The sequence below is a fragment of the Triticum dicoccoides genome, chromosome 3B (genome assembly GCF_002162155.2).
Source record: "Triticum dicoccoides isolate Atlit2015 ecotype Zavitan chromosome 3B, WEW_v2.0, whole genome shotgun sequence".
In the NCBI taxonomy this organism is placed as follows: domain Eukaryota; kingdom Viridiplantae; phylum Streptophyta; class Magnoliopsida; order Poales; family Poaceae; genus Triticum; species Triticum dicoccoides.
The window spans coordinates 85,395,682-85,412,642 of record NC_041385.1 but is presented as its reverse complement, the minus strand read 5'-3'; positions in this window follow the sequence as shown (position 1 = coordinate 85,412,642).

The following is a 16,961-nucleotide window of genomic DNA, read 5'->3' as shown; positions in this document are numbered from 1 at the left end:
CTTCTCTTCTCGCGCATCTTTGCAGTGAACTCGGGCCAGACACAGAGCAACATCTGCACCGCACCGAGCCGAGGACTTTTTCCACTCCTGCACTCGACCAGGGATCGTGTTCAAGCGAGCCATCAGCGACTCGAGGTCATTCTGAAGTGTCTCCCCGGGCCAGAGCGTCGAGCCGATGCGAGATGTGGTGACCTTCAGCCTTGCGAGATAGTCCACGACAGCTGCAACTCGGGACTCCAGTCGGAAAACATTCATGGCAACTTCGTCGTTCACCGGAGAATTGACGGGGTCGAGGTTTGGTTCCAGCCGGCTAGTTTCTTCTTCAAAGTTTTGACAAAATTCTGCAAGGACGATCACCGAGTCAAGGCGATGGTCGAATGGAAAAACCACGATTGGAAATGATTACCGAGCATAGAGGTTTACCTTCAAGCATAAGGAACAGCTTCTTGGCAAGACCACTCAGGAAGGCCTCCAGATCATTTTTCTTCCCAGTCAACTTACTGACTTGGTCGGTCAGGGCAGCTTTATCAGTTTTCAGTCGACTGACTTCCTTGTTGGCGATCCCAAGAGCAGCTTTCAGATTGGTATTGTCTTGTTCAAGCTTGGTGACTGAAGCTAACTTCTCGTCAGCAAGCTTGATCTTCTCAGCTAATTCAAGGTCTTTTTTCTGTTGGGCCTCCCTTACCTTACCTGCAAGTTACAGCAAGATCAGATTTTGAAACAAACGAAGGGAAAAAGCAGTCGTCAAGGTCTCACCAAACATACCTTCGGTCTCCTCCTTTGCCTTCGTCAGATTCTCCTGAACCAGCTTCAAATTCAGCTCGAGCTGAATGTGCTTGTTTTCCAGCTCAGAGTAGCGAGCCACAAGATCACAGGAGTTCTGCGAAGAACCAATCGACTAAATGTCAAATATAATTCACTTCCGAGTGAAAAAGGAAAAATCACACGTTTCTAAGACTACAGCCGAATACAAGCATTCGACCGTAGTCTCGGGGACTACACCTAGTGGGTGCACTCAGCGTGCCCCCACTAATCCTATCGAAGATAGAGTCGACCAGTCGACCTCGAATTAAAAAAAATGATGTATTCTTTAAAAGACTGTAATCGACTGCAAGCAGTCGACCACAGTCTCGGGGGCTACACCCAGTGGGTGCACTCAGCGTGCCCCTACTAATCCTATCGAAGATAGAGTCGACCAGTCGACCGGTTTTCGAAATCCATTCGCCATAGTCGAATGACGGAAAGACTGAAATTATAAAGCCTAAGGCCGACTGCCAGCAGTCGACCTTAGCCTTGGGGACTACACCCAGCGGGTGCACTCAGCGTGCCCCCGCTAACACGGAGTCTAAATCGACACACCCAGTGGGTGACTACCGTAGATGTTGGAAAGAAAAGTTTTTGATAGCATATCCTAACAGAACAGGCGATGGTCGACTGACCTGAACATTGCTTTGAAGGGCGGAACTGGCGTCGTAAGCTGCCTGGCTCGCATCCCGGATGGTCCTTAACTGCTCCATCATGATCCCCGCCTGGCGTATCGCCTCCTTCGCGGCGCCAGCTTGGTCCTCTGGGACGTGGTGCGTCGTGAAGAGGGAGGGCTGCTGAGCACTCGTCAGTGGATCTGCGAAGGACACAGTGTGTCGAGTGGTGTTCTCCTCCTCCGCAACCAGAGTCTCAGGCGCGTCACATCCTAGGGCACCCTGCTGGCAGACGTTTTCCTACTCCTTCTGTGCTTCAGCGGTTCCTCATCTTCATCATCATCTGGGAGAGTGATAACAACATTGGGTGGAGCTACAGAGAAGAATCAGGATTATAGATCATAAGTCAGTCGACTAAAAACGGCGTTAAGAGTATAGTACCTGGTTTTGAGGTTGCTGCGTCCTCCATCTCATGGTCATCAGCCCGGGCTGAGGTCTCGGAAGTAGCAGCACTGCAACTCCAAAGAATCAGTCGACTAACCCAAGCGCCAGCCAGAGATAAAGTTCGTACAAAATAAGAAGACTTAAGCAGCATGATTACCCTGATATGGTGGGGATGGACACCTTCATCTTCGGCAGGAGTTTGGTCGGCTTTGACGGAGCCACCCTGGGCTGCTTCGACGCCTTTTCAGTCGGTGCCGGAGAGGTGGTCCGAGGGCGCTTGGTCGACTGTGCAACGGTCGCAACCCCCTTGCCACGTTCAGTCGCAGGGTCGTGGACAAGCTTCGACCGCCTTTCCGAGCGCGGTGGTACGACCTCCTCCTCCTCTTCTTCCTCGTCTTCAGCATCATCTTCATCACCGTCATCGTCGTCATCGTCATCATCGTCCTCGGCAGCGTCCGAGTCCCACTCCTCCTCCTGGCTCTCGCCCCCACTCGCTTCACCCTCCTCAGTCGGAGCCTGTGCTCCATTGGGCATCGAGTACAGCTCGGTGAGGTCCTGATAGACATCAAGACAAAGATCAATTGACCGATTGGCAGAATAAACAGAAATGAATATGACAAGAACACAGTGGGGAGCAGAGCAAGCATACCTTGTTTGGATCACTATGGTGGTCGAGTGGAGGAATCCTTCTGGCACCGCGTGGGTTATCCTTGTTTCCGGTAACGGCGGCCATCCACCTTTCCAGAGTGACATCGTCGACTGCTTCTGGATGGACCCAAGTCTCGTCCTCAGTCCACAGTACAACCACATGCAATGGCTCCGGAACTGAAGGGGCTGGATACGACGCCTAAGGAAAACCTCCAGGAGATCCATGCCCATCACTCCCTCCCGAACCAACTGTACTACGCGCTCCATCAACATCTTCACGTCAGCTTTCTCCTCCGGAATCAACTTCAGAGAGGAGGGCTTGTTCACTCGGTCCATGGTAAACTGAGGGAGTCCACTCGACTGCCCCGGCGTCGACTGATCCTGGCAGTAGAACCAGGTCGACTGCCAGCCTCTGACTGACTCGGGAAAAGTCATGGCTGGGAAGGTGCTCTTATTCCTCACCTGGATCCCCAGGCCCCCACACATTTGGACAACTCGGGTTCTTTCGTCGCCTGGGCTCGCCTTCTTCACGGTCTGAGAGCGACACGTGAATATATGCTTGAACAAGCCCCAGTGCGGTCGACAGCCCAGAAAACCCTCACACATGGACACGAATGCGGCAAGATAGGCGATAGAATTCGAGGTAAAGTGGTGGAGTTGCGCTCCAAAGAAGTTCAAGAAACCACGGAAGAAAATACTCGGCGGCAAAGAAAATCCGTGGTCGACATGGGTAGCCAGAAGCACGCACTCACCCTCCTCCGGCTGGGGCTGCCATTCTTTCCCCGGAAGCCTTGCAGCTCCATGAGGGATCAGGCCCTCGTTGGCCATGTCGAGGAGGTCCTTCTCCATGAGCGAGCGCGTTGGCGGAGACGAAGGGAGCAGAGAAAGAGAATGCTGAGGCACTGTTCAAAAAACCCTCGCCGGGCGCATTTATAAGGTCCCTTCCGAGTGGATGACAGGTGGGCCCGGTCGATCTAATCATATCCTGGAACAGTTATGCAGGCGAGATACGTGGTGAAGAAAGCGGCGCGGGGATCGAGGCGTCTATGTCTCGTCCCATCCGAACGCCGCGGTCTGCTCCGCTTCACGCGTTTCCCCAAATTTCGCATCCCGCGGAATCCACGAACGGCAGATCGATCTGTCAGGCGCGGGATTTCCTGCGATCCATCGCTCGGAAATCGTCAAAGCCCAAAAGATCACTCGACGAAAGAAAAGAATGGATCGAGTCGACTGAAGACAGGTTGCTCACTATCAACGAAGAGATTCTTTGGTCCAGAACAACGCACGACCAGTGTGCAAAGGTTAATCGGAAACAACATCAGCTCCTTCCTCACTCGAAGCCTCAATCCATTCGGGGGCTAATGATGGAGTCATGTACCTAGGGTAGGGTCACAGACCTGATCTAAATACCCTGCCCAAGGACACCCTTAGAAGAGGTCACCTTCCAGTCGACCAACGAGGGACTCACTCGACTGACTTGAAGGACTCGACCATGAAGACTCACTCGACTACCAGGAGGTCAAAAGGCACTCTGCACTGCAATGGCCTGTAGTTAAGTAGACTTTATGGTAGTTAAGACACTTTATGTGGGACGTTACCAGTAACGCCCCGGACTTAATGTCCCTTAAACCCCTCATTACGTGGGCTGGCTGGGGTCCTGGCGCACTCTATATAAGCCACCCCCCTCCACAGGCAGAAGGGTTCGGCACCCTGTAACTCATATACACACAATCCACCCGACCGCCTCCGGGCTTCGAGACGTAGGGCTTTTACTTCCTCCGAGAAGGGCCTGAACTCGTACATCCCTTGTGTTTACAACCTCTCCATAGCTAGGACCTTGCCTCTCTATACCTACCCCCCACTCTACTGTCAGACTTAGAACCACGACAATGACCGAGACACGTTTCCGGTCAATAACCAATAGCGGAACCTGGATGCTCATATTGGCTCCTACATATTCTACGAAGTTCTTTATCGGTCAAACCGCATAACAACATACGTTGTTCCCTTTGTCATCGGTATGTTACTTGCCCGAGATTCGATCGTCGGTATCTCAATACCTAGTTCAATCTCGTTACCGATAAGTCTCTTTACTTGTTATGTAATGCATCATCCCGCAACTAACTCATTAGCTACATTGCTTGCAAGGCTTATAGTGATGTGCATTACCGAGAGGGCCCAGAGATACCTCTCCGATAATCGGAGTGACAAATCCTAATCTCGAAATATGCCAACTCAACATGTACCTTCGGAGACACCTGTAGAGCTCCTTTATAATCACCCAGTTACGTTGTGACGTTTGGTAGCACACAAAGTGTTCCTCCGGTAAACGGGAGTTGCATAATCTCATAGTCATAGGAACATGTATAAGTCATGAAGAAAGCAATAGCAACATACTAAACGATCAAGTGCTAAGCTAACGGAATGGGTCAAGTCAATCACATCATTCCCCTAATGATGTGATCCCGTTAATCAAATGACAACTCATGTCTATGGCTAGGAAACTTAACCATCTTTGATTCACGAGCTAGTCAAGTAGAGGCATACTAGTGACACTATGTTTGTCTATGTATTCACACATGTACTATGTTTTCGGTTAATACAATTCTAGCATGAATAATAAACATTTATCATGAAATAAGGAAATAAATAGTAACTTTATTATTGCCTCTAAGGCATATTTCCTTCAGTCTCCCACTTGCACTAGAGTCAATAATCTAGTTTACATCATCATGTGATTTAACACCAATATTCATATCTGTATATGATTAATACCCATAGTTCACATCATCATGTGATCAACACCCAAAGGGTGTACTAGAGTCAATAATCTAGTTCACATTGATATGTGTTTAACACCCAAAGAGTACTAAGGTGTGATCATGTTTTGCTCATGAGAGAAGTTTAGTCAACGGATCTGTCACATTCAGAGCCATATGTATTTTGCAAATATTCTATGTTTACAATGCTCTGCACGGACCTACTCTAGCTAATTGCTCCCACTTGCAATATGTATCCAGATTGAGACTTAGAGTCATCTGGATCGGTGTAAAAGCTTGCATCGTTGTAACTCTTTACGAGAGCTCTTTTATCACTTCCATTATCGAGAAATATTTCCTTAGTCCTCACTAAGGATATTCTTGACCACTGTCCAGTGATCTACTCTTAGATCAAAATTGTACTCAAGGTATACAATAGGTCTGGTACACAGCATAGCATACTTAATAGAACCTATGTCTGAGGCATAGGGAATGACTTTTCATTCTCTTTCTATTTTCTGCCATAGTCGGGTTTTGAGTCTTACTCAACTTCACACCTTGCAAAGAACTCCTTCTTTGACTGTTCCATTTTGAATTACTTCAAAATCTTATCAAGGTATGTACTTATTGAAAAATGTTATCAAGCGTCTTGATCTATCTCTATAGATCTTGATGCTCAATGTGTAAGCAGCTTCACCGAGGTCTTTCATTGAAAAACTTTTATTCAAGTATCCTTTTATGCTATCCAGAAATTCTATATCATTTCCAATCAACAATATGTCGTCCACATATAATATCAGAAATGCTACAGAGCTCCCACTCACTTTCTTGTAAATACAGGCTTCTCCAAAAGTCTGTATAAAACCATATGCTTTGATCAACTCATCAAGCATATATTCCAACTCCGAGATGCTTGCACCAGTCCATAGATGGATCGCTGGAGTTTGCATATTTTGTTAGCACCTTTAGGATTGACAAAACCTTCTGGTTGCATCATATGCTACTCTTCTTTAATAAATCCATTAAGGAATGCAATTTTGACATCCATTTGCCAGATTTCATAAAATGTGGCAATTGCTAACATGATTCGGACAGACTTAAGCATCGATACGAGTGAGAAAATCTCATTGTATTCAACACCTTGAACTTGTCGAAAAACTTTTTGCGACAAGTCGAGCTTTGTAGATAGTAACACTACTATCAGCGTCTGTCTTCCTCTTGAAGATCCATTTATTTTCTACGGCTTGCCGATCATCGGGTAAGTCCACCAAAGTCCACAATGGGCCTCAGATTTCATGGCCTCAAACCATTTCGCGGAATCTGGGCTCATCATCGCTTCCTCATAGTTTGTAGGTTTATCATGGTCTAGTAACATCTCTTCCAGAATAGGATTACCGTACCACTCTGGTGCGGACCGTACTCTGGAAGACCTAAGAGGTTCTGTAGTAACTTGATTTGAAGTTTCATGATCATCATCATTAGCTTCCTCATTACTTGGTGTAGGAATCACTGGAACTGATTTCAGTGATGAACTATTTTCCAATTCGGGAGAAGGTACTATTACCTCATCAAATTCTACTTTTCTCCCACTCACTTCTTTCGAGAGAAACTCCTTCTCCAGAAAGGATCCATTCTTAGCAACGAATATTTTGCCTTCGGATCTGTGATTAGAAGGTGTAACCAACAATCTCCTTTGGGTATCCTATGAAGACGCATTTCTCCGATTTGGGTTCGACCTTATCAAGTTGAAACTTTTTCACATAAGCATTGCAACTCCAAACTTTAAGAAACGACAGCTTAGGTTTATTGCTAAACCATAGTTCATACGGTGTCGTCTCAACGGATTTAGATGGTGCCCTATTTTAACGTGAATGCAGCTATCTCTAATGCATAACCCTAAAACGATACTGGTGAATTGGTAAGAGACATCATTGATCGCACCATATCAGATAAAGTGCGGTTATGACGTTCGGACACACCGTTATGCTGTGGTGTTCCAGGTGGCATGAGTTTGCGAAACTATTCCACATTATTTTAACTGAAGGCCAAACTCGTAACTCAAATATTCATCTCTACGATCAGATCGTAGAAACTTTATTTTCTTGTTATGATGATTTTTCCACTTCACTCTGAAATTCTTTGAACCTTTCAACTATTTCAGACTTATGTTTCATCAAGCAGATATACCCATATCTTCTCAAATCATCTATGAAGGTCAGAAAATAACGATACTTGCCACGAGCATCAACACTCATTGGACCGCATACATCGGTATGTATTATTTCCAACAAGTTAGTAGCTCGTTCCATTGTTCTGGAGAACGGAGTTTTAGTCATCTTGTCCAAAAGGCATGGTTCGCAAGCATCAAATGATTCATAACCAAGTGATTCCAAAGATCCATCTTTATGGAGTTTCTTCATGCGCTTTACACCGATATGACCCAAACGACAGTGCCACAAATAAGTTGCACTATCATTATTAACTTTGCATATTTTGGCATCAATATTATGAATATGTGTATCACTACGATCAAGATCCAATAAACTATTTTCATTGGGTGTATGACCATTGAAGGTTTTATTCATGTAAACAGAACAACAATTATTCTCTGACTTTAAATGAATAACCGTATCACAATAAACATGATCAAATCATATTCATGCTCAACGCCAATGCTAAATAACATTTATTTAGGTTCAACACTAATCCCGAAAGTATAGCGAGTGTGCGATGATGATCGTATCAATCTTGGAACCACTTCCAACACACATCATCACTTCACCCTCAACTAGTCTCTGTTTATTCTGTAACTCCTGTTTCGAGTTACTAATTTTAGCAACCGAACAAGTATCAAATACCCAGGGGCTACTATAAACTAGTAAGGTACACATCAATAACCTGTATATCAAATATACCCTTGTTCACTCTGCCATCCTTCTTATCCACCAAATATTCAGGGAATTTCCGCTTCCAGTGACTATTTCTTTTGCAGTAGAAACACTCAGTTTCAGGTTTTGATCCAGTTTTGGGCTTCTTCGCGGGAGTGACAACTTGCTTGCCATTCTACTTGAAGTTCCCTTTCTTTCCGTTTGCCCTTTTCTTGAAACTAGTGGTCTTGTCAATCATCAACACTTGATGCTCTTTCTTGATTTCTACCTTCGTCGATTTCAACATCACGAAGAGCTCGGGAATCATTTTTGTCATCCCTTGCATACTATAGTTCATCACAAAGTTCTAGTAACTTGGTGATGGTGACTAGAGAACTCTGTTAATCACTATCTTATCTGGAAGATTAACTCCCACTTGATTCAAGCGATTGTAGTACCCAGACAACCTAAGCACATGCTCACTAGTTGAGCGATTCTCCTCCATCTTTTAGCTATAGAACTTGTTGGAGACTTCATATCTCTCAACTCAGGTATTTGCTTTAAATATTAACTTCAGTTCTTGGAACATCTCATATGGTCCATGATATTCAAAACATCTTTGAAGTCCCGATTCTAAGCCGTTGAGCATGGTGCACTAAACTATCAAGTAGTCATCATATTGAGCTAGCCAAACGTTCATAACGTCTGCATCTGCTCCTGCAATAGGTCTGTCACCCAGCGGTGCATTAAGGACATACTTCTTCTATGCAGCAATGAGGATAAACCTCAGATCACGTATCCAATCCGCATCATTGCTACTAACATCTTTCAACACAATTTTCTCTAGGAACATATCAAAATAAACATATGTAAGCAACAACGTGAGCTATCGATCTACAACATGATTTGCAAAATACTACCAGGACTAAGTTCATGATAAATTTAAGTTCAATTAATCATATTACTTAAGAACTCCCACTTAGACAGACATCTCTCTAGTCATCTAAGTGATCATGTGATCCAAATCAACTAAACCATGTCCGATCATCACGTGAGATGGAGTAGTTTTCAATGGTGAACATCATATGTTGATCATATCTACTATATGATTCACGCTCGACCTTTCGGTCTCCGTGTTCCGAGGCCATATCTGTATATGCTAGGCTCGTCAAGTTTAACCTGAGTAATCCATGTGTGCAACTGTTTTGCACCCGTTGTATTTGAACGTAGAGCCTATCACACCCGATCATCACGTCGTGTCTCAGCATGAAGAACTTTCGCAACGGTGCATACTCAGGGAGAATACTTCTTGATAATTAGTGAGAGATCATCTTATAATGCTACCATCAATCAAAGCAAAATAAGATGCATAAAGGATAAACATCACATGCAATCAATATAAGTGATATGATATGGCCATCATCATCTTGTGCTTGTGATCTCCATCTCTGAAGCACCGTCGTGATCACCATCGTCACTGGCGTGACACCTTGATCTCCATCGTAGCATCATTGTCGTTTCGCCATCTATTGCTTCTACGACTATCGCTACCGCTTAGTGATACAGTAAACCAATTATAGGGCGCTTGCATTTCATACAATAAAGCGACAACCATATGGCTCCAGCCAGTTGTCGATAACACGGTTACAAAACATGATCATCTCATACAATAAAATATAGCATCACGTCTTGACCATATCACATCACAACATGCCCTGCAAAAACAAGTTAGACGTCCTCTACTTTGTTGTTGCAAATTTTACGTGGCTGCTACGGGTTGAGCAAGAACCGTTCTTACCTACGCATCAAAACCACAACGATAGTTCGTCAAGTTAGTGTTGTTTTAACCTTCGCAAGGACCGGGCGTAGACACACTCGGTTCAACTAAGTTGGAGAAACCGACACCTGCCAGCCACCTGTGTGCAAAGCACGTCGGTAGAACCAGTCTCGTGTAAGCGTACGCCTAATGTCGGTCCAGGCCGCTTCATCCAACAATACCGCCGAATCAAAGTATGACATGCTGGTAAGTAGTATGACTTGTATCGCCCACAACTCACTTGTGTTCTACTCGTGCATATAACATCTACGCATAAAACCTGGCTCGGATGCCACTGTTGGGGAACGTAGTAATTTCAAAAAAATTCCTATGCACACGCAAGATCATGGTGATGTATAGCAATGAGAGGGGAGAGTGTTGTCCACATACCCTCGTAGACCAAAAGCGGAAGCGTTATGACAACGTGGTTGATGTAGTCGTACGTCTTCACGATCCGACCGATCCAAGTACCGAATGCACGGCACCTCCGAGTTCTGCACACGTTCAGCTCGATGAGTCCCACGAACTCCGATCCAGCAAAGCTTTGCGGGAGAGTTCCGTCAGCACGACGGCGTGATAACGGTGTTGATGATGCTATCGACGCAGGGCTTCGCCTAAGCACCGCTATGATATTGCCGAGGTGGAATATGGTGGAGGGGGGCACCGTAAACGGCTAAGAGATCAATGATCAATTGTTGTGTCTATGGGGTGTCCCCCTGCCCCCGTATATAAAGGAGCTAGGGGGGAGGCGGCCGGCCAAGGAGGAGGGCGCGCCAAGGGGGGAGTCCTACTCCCACCGGGAGTAGGACTCCTCCTTTCCTAGTAGGAGTAGGGGAGAAGGAAGGTGAAGAGAGAAGGGAAGGAAGGAGGGGGCACAGCCCCTCCCCCTAGTCCAATTCGGACTAGGCCTTGGGGGGCGCACGGCCTGCCCTAGGCAGCCCCTCTCTCTTTCCCGTATGGCCCAATAAGGCCCAATACTTCTCCCCGGAGAATTCCCGTAACTCTCAGGTACTCCGATAAATACCCGAATCACTCGGAACCTTTCCGATGTCCGAATATAGTCGTCCAATATATCGATATTTACGTCTCGACCATTTCGAGACTCCTCGTCATGTCCCCGATCTCATCCGGGACTCCGAACTCCTTCGGTACATCAAAACTCATAAACTCATAATATAACTGTCATCGAAACCTTAAGCGTGCGGACCCTACGGGTTTGAGAACTATGTAGACATGACCGAGACACGTTTCCGGTCAATAACCAATAGCAGAACCTGGATGCTCATATTGGCTCCTACATATTCTACGAAGATCTTTATCGGTCAAACCGCATAACAACATACGTTGTTCCCTTTGTCATCGGTATGTTACTTGCCCGAGATTCGATCGTCGGTATCTCAATACCTAGTTCAATCTTGTTACCGGCAAGTCTCTTTACTTGTTATGTAATGCATCATGCCGCAACTAACTCATTAGCTACATTGCTTGCAAGGCTTATAGTGATGTGCATTACCGAGAGGGCCCAGAGATACCTCTCCGACAATCGGAGTGACAAATCCTAATCTCGAAATATGCCAACTCAACATGTACCTTCGGAGACACCTGTAGAGCTCCTTTATAATCACCCAGTTACGTTATGACGTTTGGTAGCACATAAAGTGTTCCTTCGGTAAATGGGAGTTGCATAATCTCATAGTCATAGGAACATGTATAAGTCATGAAGAAAGCAATGGCAACATACTAAACGATCAAGTGCTAAGCTAACGGAATGGGTCAAGTCAATCACATCATTCTCCTAATGATGTGATCCCGTTAATCAAATGACAACTCATGTCTATGGCTAGGAAACTTAACCATCTTTGATTCACGAGCTAGTCAAGTAGAGGCATACTAGTGACACTATGTTTGTCTATGTATTCACACATGTATTATGTTTCCGGTTAATACAATTCTAGCATGAATAATAAACATTTATCATGAAATAAGGAAATAAATAATAACTTTATTATTGCCTCTAGGGCATATTTCCTTCACGAATGCCATCTTCGAGCATGGCGGTAGCCATGGCCAGGTCACAGAGGCCAGCGTGCAGCCATGGTCAGCTCGCCCTGAATGGAAGCTCGCGCGGAGGCCAGCTTCGAGTGCGGCGGTCGCTGGGGAGCTCGCCCGGCGACGCGGAGTCCAGCCAGCGCGGCCGCTAGCTTGCTTGGCGGTGCAGCGACAGCTCGCCCACAGTCGGCTCAACGACACTACACATACAAAGTGTTTGTAGAAATATCCCAGTGAACACGTGGGTCCCATCTGTCATAACGGTCAATCTAGCGGGGTTGACTATTATTATCATGTCAATGCTTACGTGTGGGCCAGCCCTGTCATGATCACGCTTAAACGATTTGAATCGGCCACTTTTCTGACTTGGCAGTTTTTAGGCAAAGATTAGAACAAAAGTGGTAGTTTTTCGCACAAATTTATAAAGTGGTAGTTTGTAGGCACGATTCCACGAATTGTGGTAGTTATTTGTTAAATACTCCTGGAAGGCGGAGATGTTTTTTTTTGCATCTACACCATCTGGCATCTGTTAGAGAAGTGTTTTTTAAAAAGGTGTGTATTATATTAATTCAACATAGGTTCAATACAATCATCGTCAACCAGTCACAACACACAGGTCGGAACTGTGTCGATCAACACACCCTTACTCACACCACTCCTACCGTAACTAGCGAGAGCATGGGCAACCCTATTGCCATTTCTAGAAATCTTAGCAATAGTAAAATCGAGAAGTTGGCCCAGCAATCTCAGGATTTCCCTAACCACGTTCCCAATGGGGGTCTATTAAAATCCTTAGAAGAGAGTTGTCTAACAACATTCACGCAGTCGCTGTCAATAACTACTGACCGGTCTATGAGCATCCTGGTTTCTCGGATTCCTTGAAGACAAGCTTCCGCTTCGGCTGCCTCAGCACTAGCACAATTACGAATTGTGCTCCAAGCAGAGCCACGCACCGATCCATTCATATCACAGAGAACCCCCCTCCCCCCAGCTCCGAAGTTCGTGTCCTGAATAAAGCTAGCATCGACGTTCAATTTAAGCCATCATGACTTAGGTTTCACCCAATGATCATCCTCTTGTCGTCGTTTAGTCTCCGAAGTTGAAATGGCTGGCATAACTTTTCCTTTTCCTTTATGGTCAGGAACATTCATACCGGCTTTGATCGCCGCAAAAGAGCTAGCATAACTTTGTAGGAACTCCGCTGATGCCTTTATTGTAGCCTTCCCGACATAAAAAATAATATATTTTTCTGAGATGCCATGCTCGCCACCAGAGAAAGAGTAGGTGTGACCGCTCCTCCTCGTTAGCCTTTGCCAGAGTTAGGAGAACCCACTCATGCCCCGTACATGTCAGGTCATAGGAAGCGTCCAAATCTCTTGCATGATCTCACGCAAAGCTTTAGTTTTAGTACATCTCATGACCGCGTGGTATCCATCTTCTGCTTCCATACCACAGATAGAGCATGTAGGGAATACCTCCAAACCTCTCTTATGTATATTTGTCTGAACTCCAAGAGATTCTGTCGCCAAACGCCATCCAAACTTTCTAATTTTGGGGGGAACATTTGCTTTCCAAAGCACGCTCCAAATCTTTCTTTCTCCAGATGGCTCGGTACTACTTTGTCCCAAATCACCATTCCCATCCCTATCATTAATAGCCAGCCTGTACGCACTGCGAACCGAGAATACACCTGAGCGTTCAAAATGCCATGCAATAAAATCTTCAGAGACGAATTTTTAACACTTCATCCACATCATGAGGTAGGAATATTTTCCTAACCAAATCCTCATTCCATGTCCTTGACACTGGATCGATAAGCTCGTAGACCCATTTTATCCTAGTTCGAGATTTTTTCTCGGAGATTTTTAGATTTCCCCTTGGAATCCAATTATCCCTCCATACTTTAACTTTATCACCTTCACCAATTCTCCAGATAATGCCTTTCTTAAGAAGATCCAGACCATGACAGATTCCTTGCCAGCACGATGACGCGTTCTGGATAAAGGCAGTATTAGCTAGGTTGCCATGTGGATAATATTTCGCCTTCAATAATCTAGCACATAAGCTGTCCGGAAATTGAATAAGTTGCCAAGCCTGCTTAGCAAGGAGGGCTTGGTTAAATAGGCGAAGGTCCCGAAAACCCATACCCCCTTGCCTTTTGGTTTTAGCAGCTTATCCCAGGCAAGCCAGTGTATCTTCCTTCTCTCATTTTCATCCCCCCACCAAAAGTTTCTAATGATCTGTGAGAGCTCCTCGCACAGGCCAGCAGAGAATTTGAACAACTCATAGCATAGGTGGATAATGCCTGTATTACTAACTTTATAAGGCTTTCCTTCGCCGCACTGAATAGGTATTTCTCACACCAGTTTGTACATCTCTTCAGAGAACGCTCCTTTATAGGCTGAAATTTACCATTCTTCATCCTTCCTTCAGGAACCGGAGGTCCAAGATACTTTTCTTCAAAATCAACTTTCTACACACCTAATATTTGTGCCACACTCTTTCCTTCCTCCTCATTGCAGGATTACCAAGCATAATTGAGCATTTACTAGGACTTAGTAGTTGGCCCGTAGCTTTTTCATACCTTGTTAGAACATTCTTAATTCTCAAGGCTTGGTCCCGGTTTGCCTTAAAGAACAACACTGTCATCCGCGAATAATAGGTGAGAAATTCCAGGGGCTCCTCTACATATTTTAAACCCCTGAATGTTACCTTTATTAATCTCCGAGTGTAACAACGTAGAGAGACCATCCGCGACAAGAAGGAATAGATAAGGGGAATACGGGTCACCCTGTCGCAAGCCCCGAGATGGCGTAAAAGACTGGAGGAGAGTCCCATTAAGTCTCACGGTGTACTTGACTGATGTCACATACCTCATTGTCCATCCGATCCATTGGTCTGCAAAGCCAAATTTCCTCAAAACACCCTCAAGGAAGTCCCAGTCCACACGGTCATACGCTTTTGTCAAATCTAACTTGTAAGCACAGAAAGACCCTTTAGCATCACATGACTTTTGCATAGTGTTTATACACTCAAAGGTTACCAACGCATTATCCGTAATCATCCTCTCATGAATAAAAGCACTTTGAGTGGGGGCTATAATATCCTCGAGCAAAGGCCGAAGACGATTTACCAGACACTTTGCTATGATTTTATAAACAACATTACATAAACTAATTGGTCTAAAATCCTTTAAATTAACTGGATCTTTCTTCTTTGGTATAAGAACTATAAAAGTATCGTTCACCCTATCAGGCATTACTCCGTCAGCAAAGAATTTCTTGACAACATGAATAATATCCTCTTTTAAGGTAGCCCAGTGTCTCTGAAAAAAAACGGGCTGGGAAGCCGTCCGCCCCAGGTGCTTTTAGTGGGCCGATTTGAAATAATGCATTTGCAATCTCATCGTCAGAGAATTCTCTACATAACATGTCATTCATTTCAGCATTAACCCGTCCTTGGACATGGTCCAGAATTATATTGGGTTCGACCTGATCGTCTTTTGTAAAGAGCTCTTGGAAAAAACTTGTGGCCATGTTCTTCAAATCCTCTTTTTTATCAATGATGTTACCGGCCTCATCCTGGAGCTTCTGAACCGAATTTTTCTTGGCGCGCCAAGTAGCTTTTCGGTGAAAGTATTTTATATTCTGATCACCCTCTTTAAGCTACTCCACTCCACTCTTGATCTTTGCCGCCAAGCAATCTCTTCTTTATCTTGTAGGTAATCTAATTCCTTTCTCGGCCGCTTTCGCTCAGAGTTTGCATAAATATCGTTACGGTGACTGATTGCTTGAATTTTATTTTGAAGTTCTTTTATTTTGAATTTCTTATAGGTCATCTAATTCCTTTCTCAGCCGCTTTTGCTCAAAGTTAGAGAAGTGTTTTTGGTCCTGAGAGATGCAACAGTTAGGTATTTTTTCCATCTTCTATCGGGATGCTCTAGGTTGCGTGACATATAGCCGGTGTGACAGCAGGCAGCATCACGCGTACTGCGTACTCTCTCCGTTCGAAAATACGTGTCTTCAAAATGGATAAAAAGGGTTATATCTAGAACTAAAAAATGTCTAGATACATTCTTTTTAATCATTTTGATGACAAGTATTTCCGGACGAAGGGAGTACATGCCATTGTCGCGTTCCACCGGCCGCGGAATTTTCTCCGCGCCGGGCCCAAGCATAATGGCAAGTACCATGCGAATTGTATGCTACGTATTCAAGCAGGCGTACGTATGAGTAGCTAGTAGCCCGTGGTACACACGAATCTTGTACATTCCCCTACTCTGTCTTTGGAGCGCATCGGCGTACCGTGCCCCCGGATTCTGTAGAGGACAGCGAAACGGGTGGTCGCCCCGCCGGTACAGGTGCAACACCTTTCAATAAATGAAGCTGGCGAGCTTATCTTGAAACAGTTTTGTGAGGTACTAGTAGAACTATGTAAACGTCCAAGAAACTAGATTCAAATGCCACGGCCTATTGGGTGTTTAAGCCCCCCAAAAAAGCACATGAATTGTTGACACGAAACAGATTGATACTGCCCGTGACAAATACTGGATTCTAAGATTAGCTGTGTCACTTCATGAGAGAAAAAAAAAAGACTCAAACTAACCGTACTGGGAAAGAAAATCAGTTTTGCGAAGTCTTATTATTTGGCTAACGACTCCTTAATTCTTATGAAAGCAGATGGTCCCAATGCGGCGTGCCTTCGAAGGGTACTTGATGATTACTGTGGTAGCTCGGGGCAGTTGGTTAGTGATGCTAAATCTAGCATATATTTCAGTCCAAACACCCTTGTGGAGGAGAAAGTTGTGATATGTCAGCATCTAAATATTAACACAGAAGCCCTTAATGATAAATATCAGGTCTACCGTACATGGTGGGAGTGGATTGGAGTGACTCTTTTGAGTATCTCATTGACAGAGTAAACCAGCTGGTAATAGGATGGAAGGAGAAGCTGCTCCCCA